Raw genomic sequence first — 18,367 nt, forward strand, 5'->3', positions numbered from 1 at the left:
CTATAATAATGCAAATATTGAATTCCTGGATGTAATAATAACTTATCCTACATCTATAAATTATAACTCATTCGGAACTCTTAATTCAATTCATTTTCAACTAGAAAATTTGTAAATAGCTGCATCTCACCGTAATGTTAATACAAATGAAAGTTTCTTAATTTTATGCTTGATTAAAGTAAATACATAGATTCGTAGCATAGATTAAAGTAAATACACATAACATAAGATTAATTCTAAATACTCACCACTTAGGCTGTCCTTTGAGGATTTCTCAACAATGCATATAAGTAAATTTTGTATTACATCTCTGACTAAATAGCTCATTGACCTTACTAATTACCTATGCTTCATCGTGACCGCTTGGATGGCTATCCCTAATGATAATGTATGCTCCATGAAAACCATATACATCCTTACTAATTTTATACCAATGATAGAAAGTTGTTTGGTCATTCACATCAGGACATTCCTTCTTCCACTGATTATAGTAACTTGCAATTTTCTTTCAATAATCTCTCTTCGCTTCATCATAATTGGATCTGTGGTTATTATCAGCCAACTCTGGCATATATGTACATCACATACATTGGTCCACTTCATTTTTATGATTTTTTATTGTTTACATTTGGTTCCCGAACTATTGGAACTTCAGACTCGGCAACGGAACCGGTGTTCAGAGATTCGTCTAGCATGGTGGACGATCTGAAACTGTCTTTTCTCATATTTTCAAGAACCATATATGGTTCTTGAGGATACGAGGTACAAGGAAAGTATCCCGACATCATTGGCTGATCACCTGCTGCATTCACAAGAGGAAAGTAATCATCGGGATTAAGTATATCAAAGGACTCGCCGCGTTGAAAATTACGCGAAATAGGTCAGATTGGAGAACTTTAAGAATTAATATTATTTGGGGTCGGGTTTTGGGAATTTAGATTCGCCGCGTTTTGAGAATTTGGAACGTAAGAGTAATATTGATTGTATTCATCATTGGAATCCATTTCACAAAAAATATATTAAGAGTAGAAGAAGGTTTTTAAATTGAATGTGATTTTTATGGGTTAAATGAGATGTTTTATAATATAAAAAAATATTACTGTTGGTTTTACCGTTATTGATATGAAATTATAAAAAAAAAATTGAAACACTACACAATTATCTCAAATATTACCGTTGTATACTTTTAAGCATAATAAAAAATATTATAATAACAATTTATTTAATGTTTCGGTTGATTTCAACCAAACTTTAATTTTAAATTGAAAAGAAGTGCTACTTTTCAGATTGTCGGCCATTGACTACTTTTTCAATATAGTGACGAGTCAAATTACAAAATAAACTCTCACAACCTTTATGTTTTCAAGACAACACATGGTGTACTTCAATTCCACTCTTTGAAATTTACCATGTGCTGATCCATTTAATTTTCAAACAAGTCGGCCTCATTGAGCGATCTGCTTGGTTTTGGGAAGTCTCCAGCTTTCTCTTCTACTGGTTGGAGACTCCTTGAAAATATCAAATTGGTCCTTTTAGAGCATCTCCAATAGAGGTTGCTCTAAAGAGTGCCAAAAATTGACAAATCATACTAAAATATAATATTTTATTAATTTAGGAATCCACATCATTTTTGGCAACTTTTACTTAAAAATGTTCCAATAGTAAAGCAACTTTAAAAGTTGTCACAAATCATTATTTAATATATAATTTATTAATTATAACTATTGTCAACCAATAGTGAAATGAGAGAGAAATTCATCAAAAAGGTGAACCAATAGTATTCAAGTAAATCAACTTTTTTTATATTAAAAAATTCTTGGCAACCTTGAAACAAGGTTGCCAAAAATTGGCAACCTTGTGGTAACTTTTTTGGCACTCCAATAGTTAGCACCCTTTAAAAGTTGCCAAACTAAGTGCCACATCATCTTGACACTCTTTTGGGCACCCTTATTGGAGATGCTCTAAGGTAATTTAAAAAATCTTTAACAAACTAGAGAAGAATCCATAATCCTCTATCTTTCTTTCAATGCCCACTCTATTTTACAGCTCATAATCGAACTAATTTCTGCATTATTCATTAACTATTCTTACATACACTATCTACTCTTTGGGTATTACACTATCTGGATTCAGAATATTCATTTCTTTTTTTTTTGTCAACATCGTGAAGAGTTTTATCCTTGAGATTAGTAGAATGTAGTTAAGAATGAATGGTAAACTAATGTTTTGTGGCACTGATCAATTTTTTTTTAACTGTATAAGAGCATCAATAGTGGAGTTTGCTCATTTTTAATGCCACATATATAAAAACACACCCATAATTAACAACCCATTATAATTCTCTTTTACTTTCTTTTTTTATAGGTCTCACTTGTCATAAAACATTATATATTTACTCAATTAATATATAATTGATAATTTACCCAACCCAACAATTTATTCAATACTTATAAATACTATACACAAATATTTACACACACAAAACATTTAATTCACTACTTAATATTATGATGTAAAAAAAGAGTAATTAATTAGTGAAAAATTATTAATTAAAAAAACACGCTTGTAATAATTAATATGGATAGAAAATAGTACATCGTTACAAAAGGAGTGAGTAATTAATTAATGAAAAATTATTAATTAAAAAAACACGCTTGTAATAATTAATACGGATAGAAAATATTACATCACACAACATATTTAAGATGATCAATTATTTATGTCGGTGACTCCAAAACATTGCCATATATGCTCCACCAAATCGTGCTTCAGATTGATATGGCTCACTCTACTACGTAGATGTAAATCCCGTGCGAGAAAAATCATAAAATCTGGTGCATGTCCTTCTTGCAGGTCTTCAATACCGGATGGTTCAAATACTTATGGAGGATATGTTCTAGAGTACAGATGTTGCTCATCTTCGACAATTATATTATGTAGTATGATACAAGCCTCCATAATATCATTGAGCTTACTTTGCTGCCAAAGTCTAGCTGGTCCATGAACTATTACAAAACGAGCTTGAAGTACCCTGAATGCCCGTTCAACATCCTTTCATGCACTCTCGTGTTTTTGCTTGAAGGTCAGCTTCTTAAGTTGAACCGCATGTGGAAAGCTTTTCACAAATGCAGTCTAGTCGGGATATATACCATCTATTAGATAGTACCCCATCTTGTACGTCTTGTTATAGTGTACTGCTCATCTGGAGCGACTCATTATAGTTTGTCTCGAAACAAAGTCGATCTGTTCAATATATTAAGGTCATTGTTCGACCCAGCAACACCAAAATAAACATATCATATCCATAAATCTTGTGAAGTGACAACTTCAAGCATGAGTGTAGGAATCACATGATCTCCTCTTGTGTATTGTCCTTTATAGCTAACTGGACAAGACTTCCAAGTATTCCAGGAAATCGATGGCTTTCCTCGTGCATTTGGAACAAACGATGAACATCAGCAGCATTAGGTCTCATATATATTGATCCGAACACCTCGATAATTGCACGAAAAAATTTCTCGAGGCATTCTAATGCAGCGCACTCTGCAATTCTAATGTATTCATCTTCTCGATCAGCGGTCTCTCCATATATAAGCATGCGACTAGCCGATGTGCATTTTTGAAGTGGTGTAAAACCTTTTTTTCTAGCAGCATCAACCCTTTGTTGGAAATATACTGTGTGATTTTCCAATGTCTTTACTTTACGTAGGAACAATGGTTTACTCATGCGAAACCTTCTACGGAACAAATGTTGATCATAAACTTTCTGCACATTCTTCACGTTTTCGATCAACGTATTTTCTACGACGAGTTGGTGCGGATGATTGTGTTACTTATCGCAAGAAAGCTTGGTCCATTTAATCATCTGTTTTGTCCCACATATTTCTTACATCATTCACTCTTCTCTGAAAAAGTTGTATTCTTCCTCATTTGACATTTTTTAATTGAGTTGGGAAAGAGATGAAAATGGTAGATGAAAAATTGTAGATGAAAAATGGTAGATGATAAATAATTTGCCGAATTGTGAGTATATTTGTAGAAAGAAACTTGATCACATGTGGATAGTAATTAAAAAAAAAGTAAAATGATTATGACAGTGCACTACCAAAATAAAAACAAAAAGGCCCATATGAATTATCCAGGAAATATTCTTGTTTGAAAAAGGTGACATTCACATGGTAATAGTGCAAACAAATAATTGAAAATTGTGACCTTCACTGCATCTTATTTAAGTTCTCAACCACTAGGTTAAGAGCTTCACCACTACATTTGATTCTTATTTAAGTTCACATGTTTCATGAAATTAATTACTACTTCACTACATCTTACTCTCACAATGACATCATCTTACTTCACTCCAACTTACTTCACCACTGCATTCCCTAACTTTCCTCCCAAAAAAGAATAGTTTCCACAATGAATATGAGCGAGTACACTAAAAAGACGCTTCACTATCAATATACTGCAATCTGGGTATTTGGGCAGACATATGTGACTCCACCAAGATTTCATCTGGAAACTCCATTTATGTATTGTTTCAAGCTTCCATCTAGTGGAGAGTTCCCAATATACTCATTGCACATGCTATGGTTCTTATGCCATATGCATTTCATGCCATTTGAATTTGCTCTGGACGAATGGTCAAATGGTTTGATTGAAGGATGTTTTCCTGTCAATATTCAAACATTTCTCAAATGGTTTATGTCTATTGATGAATGGAAAGCTTTCTTCCTTAGGTTATTGTTAGATAATCATAGGGGAATTATCCCTAGGAAAAAAATTCAACTATATCGTCTTTTTAAAATGGACGGAGTCATGGCCGTCCCATGAGGTTCATCGCATTTATCCTTACTCGATCGTGCAAAACTAGGATCACTATAAATTAGACGTTCGAGTACTACAAAGTATTAGTGCTTCGGAGAACGATTATCTATTAGGACAATTTTGGCAATTAAATAGAGGAGAAGGTCCATGGAATAATTTACCTATAGAATATACGACGAATATTGTGTAGGAGAAAGAGATTTATCATACAATACAGTTAGGTGTTTAATTATCATGTAATGTTGATTTTTTAATGTTTATTTGCAAATGTTTGTAAGGTTTATTTTATTTGCAAGTGTTTGTAATGTTTAGTTTGTAATGTTTAATTATTTGAAATGTTTTATTTTGGTGTTTAGTGTTTGTAATAGACAACATCTTATAAATAAATAACTAGAACATTACAACATAGACAATATTACAAATAAACTACATTACAAATAAATAACTAGACAACATTACAACATAAATAATAGACAACATTATAAATAGAAAAATAGAATATTAAATATATTTAAAGAAAATCATACTTCATTTTGGTGTGTGCGTAATTTTTTTTGTGTTGTAATAGTCGGTCTTCATCCATATCCAAAGTATCTTTGTCGAGAATTTCAAAATCGTTTTGCTTAATTTGTTCTTCTTGATTACGAAGAAATGTTATGCCTTGTTGCATTAAATCATGCGATGTTTTAACTTTTTGCATTTGTAAATCTTTGTAGAATTCCTTGTCTATGTTTTGAGAGGAGTCACTCATCTTTTTTTACCTTTCGACGCTCTTTTAGCCTATTAGACGTTCAGGGAACGATTGTACGTCGTTGCCACTTTCACTTGTTGAATTGTATTGTCCTGAAGCAGCAAACTTCGATCTCTTCGATGAATCATCATCAATGTTTTTTTCTTTAAAAGCGATCCATTTATGTTCGTCTTTCATTATTTTCCAACAATGAATATAAGGAAATTTGGAGATATTCCTTTGAATGTAGAGTTGTTCCGTCTGTTCAATGATTTATGCATCCGAATGCCCACTTGGTTTCATTGCAATAATATCGGAATAACACCCGACAAAATCAGAGATATTTTTACTAATTTTATAAAATTTCTCTGAAGTCGTATTCTCTTTGGGTAGACACGGAGCTTCGGTCTTATATATGTTGAAATGATTCGTGATTCTTTTCCAAAAATCACCTAGTCGTTGATTGGTACCAATGACTTCATCGTTTGCTACTGCTAACCAAGCATTGCATATTTTTTTTTCAAATGTAGTATTCCACTTGAACCTCAGTGTTGAACCGACTACCGGTTGTGTTTGACTTCTTGTAACTTCAACACATTCATCCACCGAAGCAGTGTTTGGAGATTCCACATTAATTAGTACTGGCCCAGAATGCTCCCTTCTTGTGTATTGTGTACGAATCATTAGTAAAAAGGCCACATGGGTAGTAGCTTGACATTGGTTGATGATTTTCTAGTATATTCATATACGGGTAGGGGTTTTCGGGATTGAAAAGGTTTTGGGAATTCAGTGGATATTGCATGTACGGATCATATAATGGTCGTGGAGTGGGCCTAATTGGAGACCTTTGAGAATTTTGTGTTTCGAAAAATTGATTGTTTGGAACTTACGAATAATATTGGCTAAATTGATCTTAATGATTTTCCATTAGAAAGTATGAATATAAGAGGATCGAGATGAGTTTTCTGTTGGTAAATGATAAGCCCAAAATATACCTAAAATAGCATCAATAATTACGTCAGTTTCGTATTGAAATCATGTTAATTATATTTATTTAGAATACTTTTACGTCTATATTTGTTTTTATTGTGCAAGGTACTTAATTATTTGGTAAAATCCAAATAATAGCTAAAATGGAGCAAAAACGAGAGAGAAATCACATTTACAAGTTAAAAGGCACGTACAATTCAGAGGTCGTGACGAAGGACTTGGGAACGATCTTGGAACAGAGACGAAAGTCTCTATCGCGACCGAGATTCCCAATATCTCGGTCGCGACACGTGTTTTCTAGATAAGGAAACGCGAGTTCGTGCTGTTATCTCCCTCAATCCAAAGACGCGACCGAGATTCTCATTATCTCGACAGAAATAGTAAAGTTACAGCACATATTTTACATGTTTTTAATTCGAAACAACATGTCTGTTCATTCAAATAAAGACGTCTCTTCACCAGCAGACACGACACTTCGACAAGACCTTTCACCATCTATAAATAAAGGATTCATTTTCAGAATTCAAGGTTGGAAGAGTTGGATATTATTTTAATTCAAGAGAGTTAGGTAGTTAGAGATTTTAGTTTACAATTTTGTAAAAGCAAACTTGTTGTACACAAGTTGTTCAATTAGTTTAGATACAAACACAGACATTATAGTTTAAGTTCGAGAATTGTTCGAAGATGAGTTTACACTCTGTAGAAGATCGATCGTAGTCTCTATTTCGAGGATTCAATGAGAAGAACCAACGGCTGAAGCGACCCAGGGTCTGACAAGCCTACGAAGTTTGAGGAAAAGATTGACAACCCAAAACTCAAATTAGTTAAAATGCTATCCAAGCTTCTTCTTTTCTGTTAACTTGTGACGATTCACAATTCATTAATAAATTATCTTTTCAATAAAATTAATTTCTACTGTTGTTATTTTGGAGTCTGATCTAGCGACATTCTCTAAACTAATGAACTGGTGTTTTCAAATAAAACCTTTTTACACAAATTTCATTTCAATGGAAACTTTGTTGAACACTTAAAAGAATTAAGATTTATGCTCGGTATGATCGATAGCTCGGCTTATCAAACATAGAACACCAATTTGATTAAGGTAGAAATCTGTTTCGATCCAGAAAGATTTTTCTGCAGTTCGAAGACCAGTAATTGAATTATTAGATAAATTGTCACACTAATAATCTAATCAAAGTTATAAGTTGCTTTCTTGCTTTGTGCAACCAAGTCTTGAATTCTACTTAATCTTAAACGTAGTTCCTGTAATTATAATCCAAACTGTTGACAGAATTGGATTCTATATCTCAACACTTATTCAATTCAAACCATTAAACAATTTCCAAACCAATAAATGATTTTCTAATTAAACCTAGAGAAAACGAATTTAATCAGAATAAATGAGTTTTTATAAATAAACGTTCCATGTGGGTTCGATATCTTCTATTACTATAAGCGAAAGCCACCATTAAACAATTTTCAAACCAATAAATGATTTTCTAATTAAACCTAGAGAAAACGAATTTAATCAGAATAAATGAGTTTTTATAAATAAGCGTTCCATGTGGGTTTGATATCTTTTATTACTATAAGCGAAAGTCGTGCACTTGCGGAAATCGCTCAACAGTAAAATGAAAATAAAAATATATTTTATAGAAGCATCAAAATTGTTACCGGTTGAATATTGAATTAAAAAAGTAATTTTACAATCAATATATTACTGTTTGAGTAATTGTTACCGTTGATATAAATATAGTGAGTATAAAATTGAATAATAGTTACCGTTTTCAACACATCAATTTATATAAAAAAATTGAATCTATACTGCAAGCCCACTACTTTGCAGAAGTTAGTGGAATGTGATGCATGCTGCTTGCCATGGCATGCCTAATCTGGCGCGTGTATTACACGTGCCAGATTGGGCCTTTTAACAAGCAGCGTGCGTCTCACAACTTGGTTAAATACGATTTATTCTCTATTTCTCTCTGTTTTATCCGTACACTTCTAATTTCAGTTACAAATTTTTTTTAGAAACATCCAATTTAGTGGTTGTATACATTTGGTTCTTCTAAAAACACAACAAAGTTGTGTCCACTATAGATGCTCTAGGCCATTGAGAGATTGTATCACCATGATTCGAATAACTTGTTTAGTTAACACTGATTCAATGGTCAATGTAATGTATCACGAGAAATTAATTCAAGTTCAATAGGAAGATGATTAGGAATTGGCTTGTGCTGCATGGTGTGATGGATTTTGGTGTTGGTTTGCAACTACTCTGTTCCATAATATTTATCTTTTAAGGTTAAGTCACAAGTATTAAGAAAGTTAAGTGTATGGATTGAATCAAAACGTCATGTATTATGGAACAAAACGAAATTTCTAGAAAGACAAATATTATGCAATGGATGGAGTATAATTATCCGAGAGCTATAATTTGGAAAATGGATCCAGCATTGTGGTGATTTTCATCTAGTAAGTGACTGACCAAGTTAATTTGGTCAATCATCGTTAGATCTAATCTTATTAGAATTTTAGAATGGAGCTTAAAATCGTCTAAAGGCTTAGATCTGATAGGTATTAAAAATGTTAGAGGAATGAAAATTTGAGGATTTTGATTATTTCTTTAATTAGTGAAAAGTTTTTAGAATTGTATTTTCTGAATCATCTCATCCATCTACATCAATATAGATATTTGTAGTTGTAATCAAGCCGAGCCGAGCTTTGACTTGCTCAAACTTGGCTCGCTATAGAATTAACGAGCTCGAGCCCGAGGTAAGCTTTGGCTTGCTCAACAAGCTCGAGCCGAGCTTCGAGCTTGTTTCGAGTCCAAAATCCTTTTTGGACTTGGTTCATTAAAAAATTATCTAACCATGAATTGTTTGAGTAAATCGTTAATTATATTTGTGAAGTTTGCTCGCTAACTCTTTAATTATGTACAAAAACAAACTCACAAGGAAAGTTTGTGAATAAATAAACAAGATACTTACAAATAGTTCGTCTATTACTCATTTATTATGTTTGTGAACGAACTTATCTAATAGCAAATGAAATAATATTAAGTTTAGATATTTGTGAACTAACACAAAACTATATAGTTTTCTACGAAACTAAAATTTGTCCATAAATGTTCTAATCGAGCCTGCTCGCGAGCTTTGACCTGCTCAAGCTCGATTCATTTACGAACCGAGCCAGTAAATCGTGCTCATGAACGGCTCGTTTACAAATCGAGCCGAGTCGAACCGAATTTTTATCGAGCCGACCACCGAACCGCTCATGAGTGGTTCGACTCATTTCCAGTCCTAGATATTTGTAGTCCATTTTGAAAAGATTTGTAGTAATTTGGTTGATTGATATTTATAGTTTGTAAAATTGGATTTAATGTGAGATATTGTATTCAAATTGATTCGAAGATTTATTCTCCAATAATGAGAGTTTGTTTAACTTGTAAATTACTACCATTCATTTTTAGTGATGGTTACAAACTTTTAGTCACACCTACATTCAAATTACTCCTAAAAGTTCCCATTATAGACTACATTCAAATATTACTAAACTAGAGACTTGTTTTGAGGAGTAAAAAAAATTAAATTAAAAAAGAATGATTGAAAACATAATCAACCATTAAAAACATTAAATTTCAAATACACCTTTAAATGTGTCTCACCCTTCCTTAGCAATCTATGTCTGGGGGCGTTGGGTATTCTATGAAAATAGGGATAAAGATAAAGGTTGAGATAGAGATAAGAATAAAAGATTGAGATAAGGATAAAAATAAGATAGGAAAATTTATTATCCTAGATTGATATGCAGGATAGAGATATGGATAAAATTATTCATTTTACTGTACTATCCATATTCAAATAGAAAGTATTAACATGGGTTGGAATTAATTAAATTTAATCTAGTGGTGGAACCAGAACCCAGGATAAGTCGGGACTCAAATATTTAATAATAAACTTTTATAACCTCAAAAATATTTAGGCATTACACCCAAATAATTTTTAACACAATAAAAAAAATATTTATTTCATCAATTTTCTAACCCATAATTCTATTTGGTATAATATTTTTTAGGCATTACACCATTTAGATCCTTTAACTAAAACTTTAAAGTCAATTAGAACCATAAATTATCAACAATGTTATCAAGTTCGGACCTAATCGGTCGGTCGGACCGGTTCAACCAGAAACCAGAGGAAATCCGGTACGAGCTTGACTGGGTTAATCCACCCACTAAAAATCGGTATGAACCGACGGTGAACCGGTTCAACTGGTGGTTAAACCGGTGAACCCTGTTCACACTGAGGTGTTATTTAAAAAAAATTAAGGAAAAAAAAGCGATAAACTCTCTATATAAATTTAGCAAAAGGAGGTCGGGGAGAGCTTTCTCTTAGTAATTACTTAGGGGGCATTTGGTTCGCACAGGGTAATAGAATGGAATCAAGAAAGGGAAACAAGAAGAAAGGAATGGAATGACGCTGAATTCACTTGTCTGTTTGTTTCAGTTCCACAAAAGGAATAATATACCCATGATTACTTTTGTGGCTGTTTGGTTCAAATGAAGTAATAAACTAGAATTGTATTTTTAACAATAACTTGGGGTAAATTTCATTAATGGTGTACAACGTTTGTCCCATTTCACACTTTGGTGTACAACCTTCAATTTGTCTCACTAATATGTACAAACTTACAGGTGACCTCCCAATATGGTGTATAACAGGTAAAAATGACTGGTCAACACTAAGTCAACACGCCACATGGACAGTTTGACCGCAAAAAGTGAAAAATTGACCTACCATATGTAAACTTACTAAAATACCCTCATTTGGATTTTCTTCCTAAAATTAGCTTTCACTCTCTCCAAATTATATCTTTCTTTCTCTTTTAAAAAAACAAATTATTTCTTTCTCCGTTTACCACACAAATCCAACGAAAACCCAACCTCACATACAAAACCCACAATATTTTTTGAATTAAAAACATTGTGATCAACATCAGAATAATCAACTTGATTATTCTTCCTTAACCTCCTCTTTTTCTTCTTCCATTTTCACTTTGATTTCCACCTGCAATCACTTCCTTAACTTCTTCCACTTTCACTTGATTTTCACGTCCATTTTCGTCAATATCATCAACCATTAATTACATCTAAATTACTCATCAGATGATTCAAGTATGAAAACACGATTGCTTATATTAATTATGATGAAATTGTTATCAGAAAACACGATTGCTTATTATGTCTATAACGAGTTTTGCTGATAAATTGTTGCTTGGAAATAAGAATTTTAGTAGAGATTTCTTTTCTGGATTAGTGAATTTCACTAGAAGTTTTAGGTTGCTAGGTTGAAGATGAACAGTGAATTAGAGAAAGAAATGCTAACACTGATTTAGGTCAAAACAAAAAAGCCAGAACCCAATTGAGGTCAAAATTGCATGACACCTTGCATTTATAAGGGTTTGACTGTTTTATATTGGCTTCGCAATTTGTTTCCTTTCCTATATAATTATCCTAATACATGAGTTTCTTATGAAATCTCTTTCTGTAACTTCATTTTCTTAGTTAAACATGAGTTAAAAAAAACTAGGAGATAAATGGAAACGAAACATCATCGTGGCAATCGACATATTGTAATTTCCTGTTGAGAACTTTGTAATTCCAACAGAAGTAGATCTATCAAGTTTTGGCAAAAGAGGAAGAAGAAGAGGAGGATGGAAGATGAATCGAACAAGAGAAACAAGAGAGAGGAGAGCTAGAAGAAAGTTGTTTGGAAATTAGACATGAAAGGAAGGATTCGACAAAAGCTGTTTCTAAATTCCATTTTTGTCTATAAATTCCACAAATTGAGCAACTTGAATTGCACAAGGGTCTTAGAAGAATCACGACTGAGATCTTCTTCTACTTAGAGAGAGAGGGGAATTGGAAAGAGAAAGGGAAAGATAGGGAGAAGGGAGGAAGGAAACAAGGGTATATAAGTAATTTGTTAATTTTTTACTTTTTGATCGGTTAAATTGTCCATGTGGCGCGTTGACCGGTAATTTTTACCTGCTATACACCATATTGGGAGGTCACCTATAAGTTCGTACATATTAGTGAGACAAATTGAAGGTTGTACACCAAAGTGTGAAATTGGACAAACGTTGTACACCATTGATGAAATTTACTCCAATAACTTATATACATACATGTGTTTATATTAATAAATTAATCACATGTAAATATAAGAATGAAAATCAATTTATTCAACCATTAAAATCAAAAGACGATGAAACTGAATAAACTATAAATATTTTATTTTAAAAAAAATAATTATTTTAAAATAATTAAAAATAAATACCAAAACTAAATAACATGATAAAAGAAAAATATTTGTTAAAATTATTTTTGAAGACAAAAAAGTAAAAACAAATAAGTATAAGGGTCAAAAGTGAGATTAGTCTAGAGATAACAAATATAAATAAATAAATATAAGGATCAAAATAAAAATCAAAAAGTAAAAAATTATCAAAAAATTTTTTTTGAGAACAAATAAATAAATAATATATGAGTATAAGGATCAAAAGTGAAATTAATCCAAAGATTAAAAAAGTATAAATAAATGAATATATGGACCAAAATAAAAATTAAAAATAAAATATAAACTAAAATGAAATTTTATAAGGAAGGTATATGTTCAAATTAGTGAGAGAGAAAGATGAAAGGGAATGGAAAACCTTAGAGGGTTGGAGGAATGTGATTAGAGGAGTTAGAGATAAACACAAAACTAAAAGAGGGTAAAGAGAATGATTGAATTAATAAAACAAACACCAACAAAAGGAATGAAACCTTCTATTTCCTTTACCTTTTTCTGAAACCCGCAAAACAAACGCCCACTTAAAGGCTTGTGAAGACCCTTTACTTATAAACTAGTTAATATTTTTATTTCTTTCCTATGTGTGATAAGAATGCTTAGTTTATTGGCCTAATGCTCATCAAGTCCCCTTAACTTGTCCAAATTAGTCATTTTACCCCTCAAACTCATTGAATGTCCAATTTACCCTCTTAACTCCATAAAAGTGGTATTTCTTACCTTCTTAACTTATCCAAAAAAACCCCCAACTCATCGAATGTCCAATTTACCCCCTTAACTCCATAAAGTGGTACTTCTTACCTCTTAACTTATCCAAAAACACCCATCAACTCATCAAATGTCTAATTTACCCTCTTAACTCCATAAAAGTGGTATTTCTCACCCCCTTAACTTATCCAAATACCCCCAAATTCATCGAATTTCCTATTTATCCCTTAACTCCATAAAACTCATCGAAAATTGGGCACTAACGGTAACAAATTTTTTTTATAAAAATTCCTAAAATCAAACATCCAAATCCCTAATTCCTATTTCCTATTTCCTTCCCAATTCATATGGCTGTAAATGGGGCGGGGCAGGGCGGAGATTACATTAACCATCCCCAACCACTGGTCTGGTCTGTCGGGGAATCCCCATTCTCATCCGCAAATTACAAATGGAGAAAATTTAGCTACCATTCCTGCCCCGCGGGGAATCTCCATCCCCACGGGGAATCCCCATCCCCGTTTAAGTTTTTAAAGTTTTTATTTTTTTTTTCTTGTAAAACATCAATTCGTAGTCATAAACTACTATTCTAGAGACATATAAAATCATAAACCGCTAGATATAGAAAAATAACTAAACAATTACAAACAAAGATGCAAAGCGTTATTAAAACAAGTTCAAAATAAATTAATAATATATATTTTTTAGTTCTTTTCTAATATTCAGGTATTTAATTATCGGCGATCCCCATTGTTGGGGACATTCGGGGACGGGGACAGGGATGAGACACTTAGGAGTTAAGGGATAAATATGACATTCGATGAGTTAGGGGGGTAAATAGAAAGTTAATGGGCTGAAAAATACCACTTTTATGGAGTGAATGGGGTAAATAGGATATTCGATGAGTTTGAGATGAGTAAAATGAACAATTTGGACATGTTAAAGGGGTAAGAAATACCACTTTTATGGAATTAAGAGGGTAAATTGGACATTCAATGAGTTGGGAGGGGGGGGGGTAAATGACTAATTTAGACAAGTTAAGGGGGTTGGGGGAGCATTAGGTCTAGTTTATTTTTATCTTCTTCTAAACCATTTCAAGTGGTTCACTTTAAGCGTCAATTTCTCATTAATCACTTGGCTGTTTTGAGTTTATAATATACCGTTAAAAATATTGCATGTCATAGAATAAGTTTACATATTTCAAGTTATTCTAAATTCTATTTATCCATTATATATTTATGTCTCAAATTGACAAAATAATAACAAACCAAAAGTTGTTTATAATTTTTTTTGGATATATATAATTTATAAAAATAATTTTAAATTAATTATATATATTTAATATATATAAATATTATTTATTTATTTATTTATTACGTCATCCGGTTCGATCAAATAGAGCCATCCGGCCCGACCAAGTGACCCGTGACCCAATCACCAATTCGGTTTGGCATCTGGTCCGGTTCTGATAACATTTACTATCAAAATCGTCAATCAGGTCTATGAACTAAACAAAAATCATCAATTGGGTCCCTACCTTATCCTAAAATTAGAAACTGTGACTATTTCATATAGGTTATAATAATCTTTGTGTTGATTCAAAATGAGTTTGAAGAAGAGGGTTTGAAATTGTTCAACCGAATGATTTTTGATGAGGCTTCAATTGGAGATTTTTGTTTAAAATGAGGACTCAATTGATGATTTTTGGTTAGTTTAGGGACATGATTGATGATTTTGATAGTTTAAAATTCTAATTGACTTTGAAATCTTAGTTTAGAAAGCGAAATGGGTATAATGCTTATTTTTAATATGTGACAATGATGTGTATATAATATGAAGTTATCAAAATTAACATTCCAACGTTATAATTTCTAAAAATAATAACCAAATTGATTTTATTGTTTTTAAATACCACGTTGCTACTATAATAATATACAGACAAACTTAGGTTTTTAAAAGTTTAAAGATTAAAATTAACTTGAAAAATATTTGGAACATCTTACTAAATTTTCAAAACACAGCATGAAATAAATAATAAAGACATAAACCATACATAGCCCCCTGAACTTGTCACTTTTAATCATTTTGCCCCCTCAACTTACGGGACGACCTATTTGCCCCTTTAACTATACAAAAGTGGTATTGGCAACCCATTGTTTTTATTATAACGGAAACAATTATGACATTTTTCATTGCAAGCACCAAGGTCATAATAAAAATGGTTGTGCACTACTAAAATAAGCTACAAATGAGGTTAGTATAGACAGTACACAAGTTCTCTTGTAAAAATAGCAAATATGGTTATGCATTACTAAAACAAGCTGCAAATAAGGTTACATATATGCATGCTGGTTCCAGTACTTCCATGAACACTTGTTCTAATGTTGGAATTTCATTTTGTTTCCGTTATAATGAAAATAGGGGGTTGCTAATACCACTTTTAAATAGTTGATGGGGCAAATAGGTCGTCCCATAAGTTAAGGGGGGCAAAATGACCAAAATTGAAAAGTTCAGGGGGCTGCATATGGTTTAGGCCAATAATAAAAATTTGAGGGACAAATCAGATTTTTCCATCTAAATAAGTTATCATGTCTTTTACCACCCCCTCTAGGTATAACTTTAGTAGGATAAGAGATTTATCCCTCCATTGTCTCACTCTCCTATCTCCCAAATAAATACGGGATAACTTATCTTATGTTTTTTTTATCCTTATCTCACCTCTTAGACCATCCACAATGGGTGAATTACATTTTTTTTTTGTCTCACCTCACTAAAATCCACATTTTTCCAAAAAATCTAATACACTCAACCACATTTCCATTACACCATTTTTGTATCATTTTCTTTTATGTAGGCTCTATTTGTCATAAAACTCTTACACACTTCAAATAAACTATTATTTCTATCTACCAAACAATTAATCTAATTATTTCATCATTCAATTTAAATAACTCAATTAATCAATAAATTAGTTAAAAAAATAAATATAAATTATGGGAGGTGGAGAACCCTTCATGGGAGATATTTCGACGTATTTCGGTTTGGCATTAAGAACGGATTAGGGTGTTGCGAATCGGAATACTGATTTTTCTGAGTGGATTTTTTGCTATGTTGGCGTTTATCCGTACCTCTAGATATGTTTGACGTTAAAATTTGCAAGTTGTAGGTGTGTTTTTGCATGTGTAAATTAATTGGGTATTTATAAAGAATTTTTTTAAAAAAAAATAGTTGTTATAACGGTAACTATATATATTATATATAATTTTTTTTAAAAACAATGACCAACGGCTATTCAATAAAGAATTGAATAAAAAAATTCCACTATCCATACATATATAATAAAAAAACATTAAAAAAAAAAGCAAACAGCAGACGCATCACAAATGTGATGCAACTTTTCTCTCTTCTCATTTAACTCTCTTCATTCCAATGCATTAATATAATTTTTTGTATCACTTTTTACAAATGATACACTCCATTGTGGGTGCTTTTATATCCCTTATAACAAACACCCTTCTAACATCCCAACTAGAGATATTATTAGAAAATACGAACAAAACAAGAAAAATCAGGTGAAATTTGAAAACTCTCGTGCTTTTGAAGATAATGGAACAACAAAACTCATTGGCAAGAAATGGAAAAAAAATAAAACCATTGCTGAAATTGTATTTTAATAAAAGAAATCATACATAAACTAGAGAATAATAAACTGGAATTGTTTTTTTACACGAACATAAAGATATATAAAAGACCAAATGAGAGTTACAACCTAAAGGAAAAATTCTCCGTGAACCAGCAATACAACAAGTTCCAATTTAAAACAAAAAGAGGATCACTAAAGGCTTTTGAGGCTAAATTATGAATCGTCCAATTACAATCTCCGACAACAAGCAAAAACACATTTAGAAAACAATGGCAGAGATGAAGAATGTCTTGCACAATTGTTGAGTAGGAGACAAGAATATGACAGTTCAATAAGATCCAACCCCTGTCTCGAAGGAAAGAGAATAGCGTCATGCATTACATAGGCTTCCACGATAATGGAGAGGAAGCAAACGGGTAAGAAAAGGCCGCAATGCCCACGATCTCACCAAGACTATTTCTAGTCAACAGTCCATCGCTGCCAGTAGCAGAGGAAGTGTAACGACACGGTCCGGAGTGTATGGCACCGGGGTGGAAGGCTTGAGCAAGGAGCGATCCTAAGGGATGACGATGGAGATAAGAATGAACTGAATCCCACATTGAAAGTGGAGAGAAAGTGATTGGGGCAAATAAATCTCCTCGTGACAAACAAAAATTGACCAATTCAACTGGTTTTCTAACCCTTTTCCACCACTATTACCTTTAACCTAAAAAGACCTTTCGATCCATAGTCATGAAGTTGGTCTACATTAGTGGAGAGGAATATGGAAATTAAGCATATGGTAGTTTCACTTTCAAAAATGACTTAATCTTGATAATCTACCTAGAAATTCATATGATCAGATGCAATCAAAACGGATACATTGAGCAGCAAAAAGCAGTATCTCCTCTTCAAGTGATCATAAGGATTTTCCTTCATTGTTCCAAGAAAAATATCTTCTTTCAAGGGTCAAGTCGTAACTCAACGGCAAGACAAATTCGGAATCTTCTAGAACTATCCTCAGCAACAGTGCTGATTAAGCAGATGAATCCTGAAGGCTCAAAGCCAACATGATTATGTCAAAAAAATCATCATCTCTGGCTAGAAATTTTCTTAATCCAACGAAACATCTTTGATCCTTAA

Source organism: Euphorbia lathyris, chromosome 9 (genome assembly GCF_963576675.1).
Source record: "Euphorbia lathyris chromosome 9, ddEupLath1.1, whole genome shotgun sequence".
Lineage (NCBI taxonomy): Eukaryota > Viridiplantae > Streptophyta > Magnoliopsida > Malpighiales > Euphorbiaceae > Euphorbia > Euphorbia lathyris.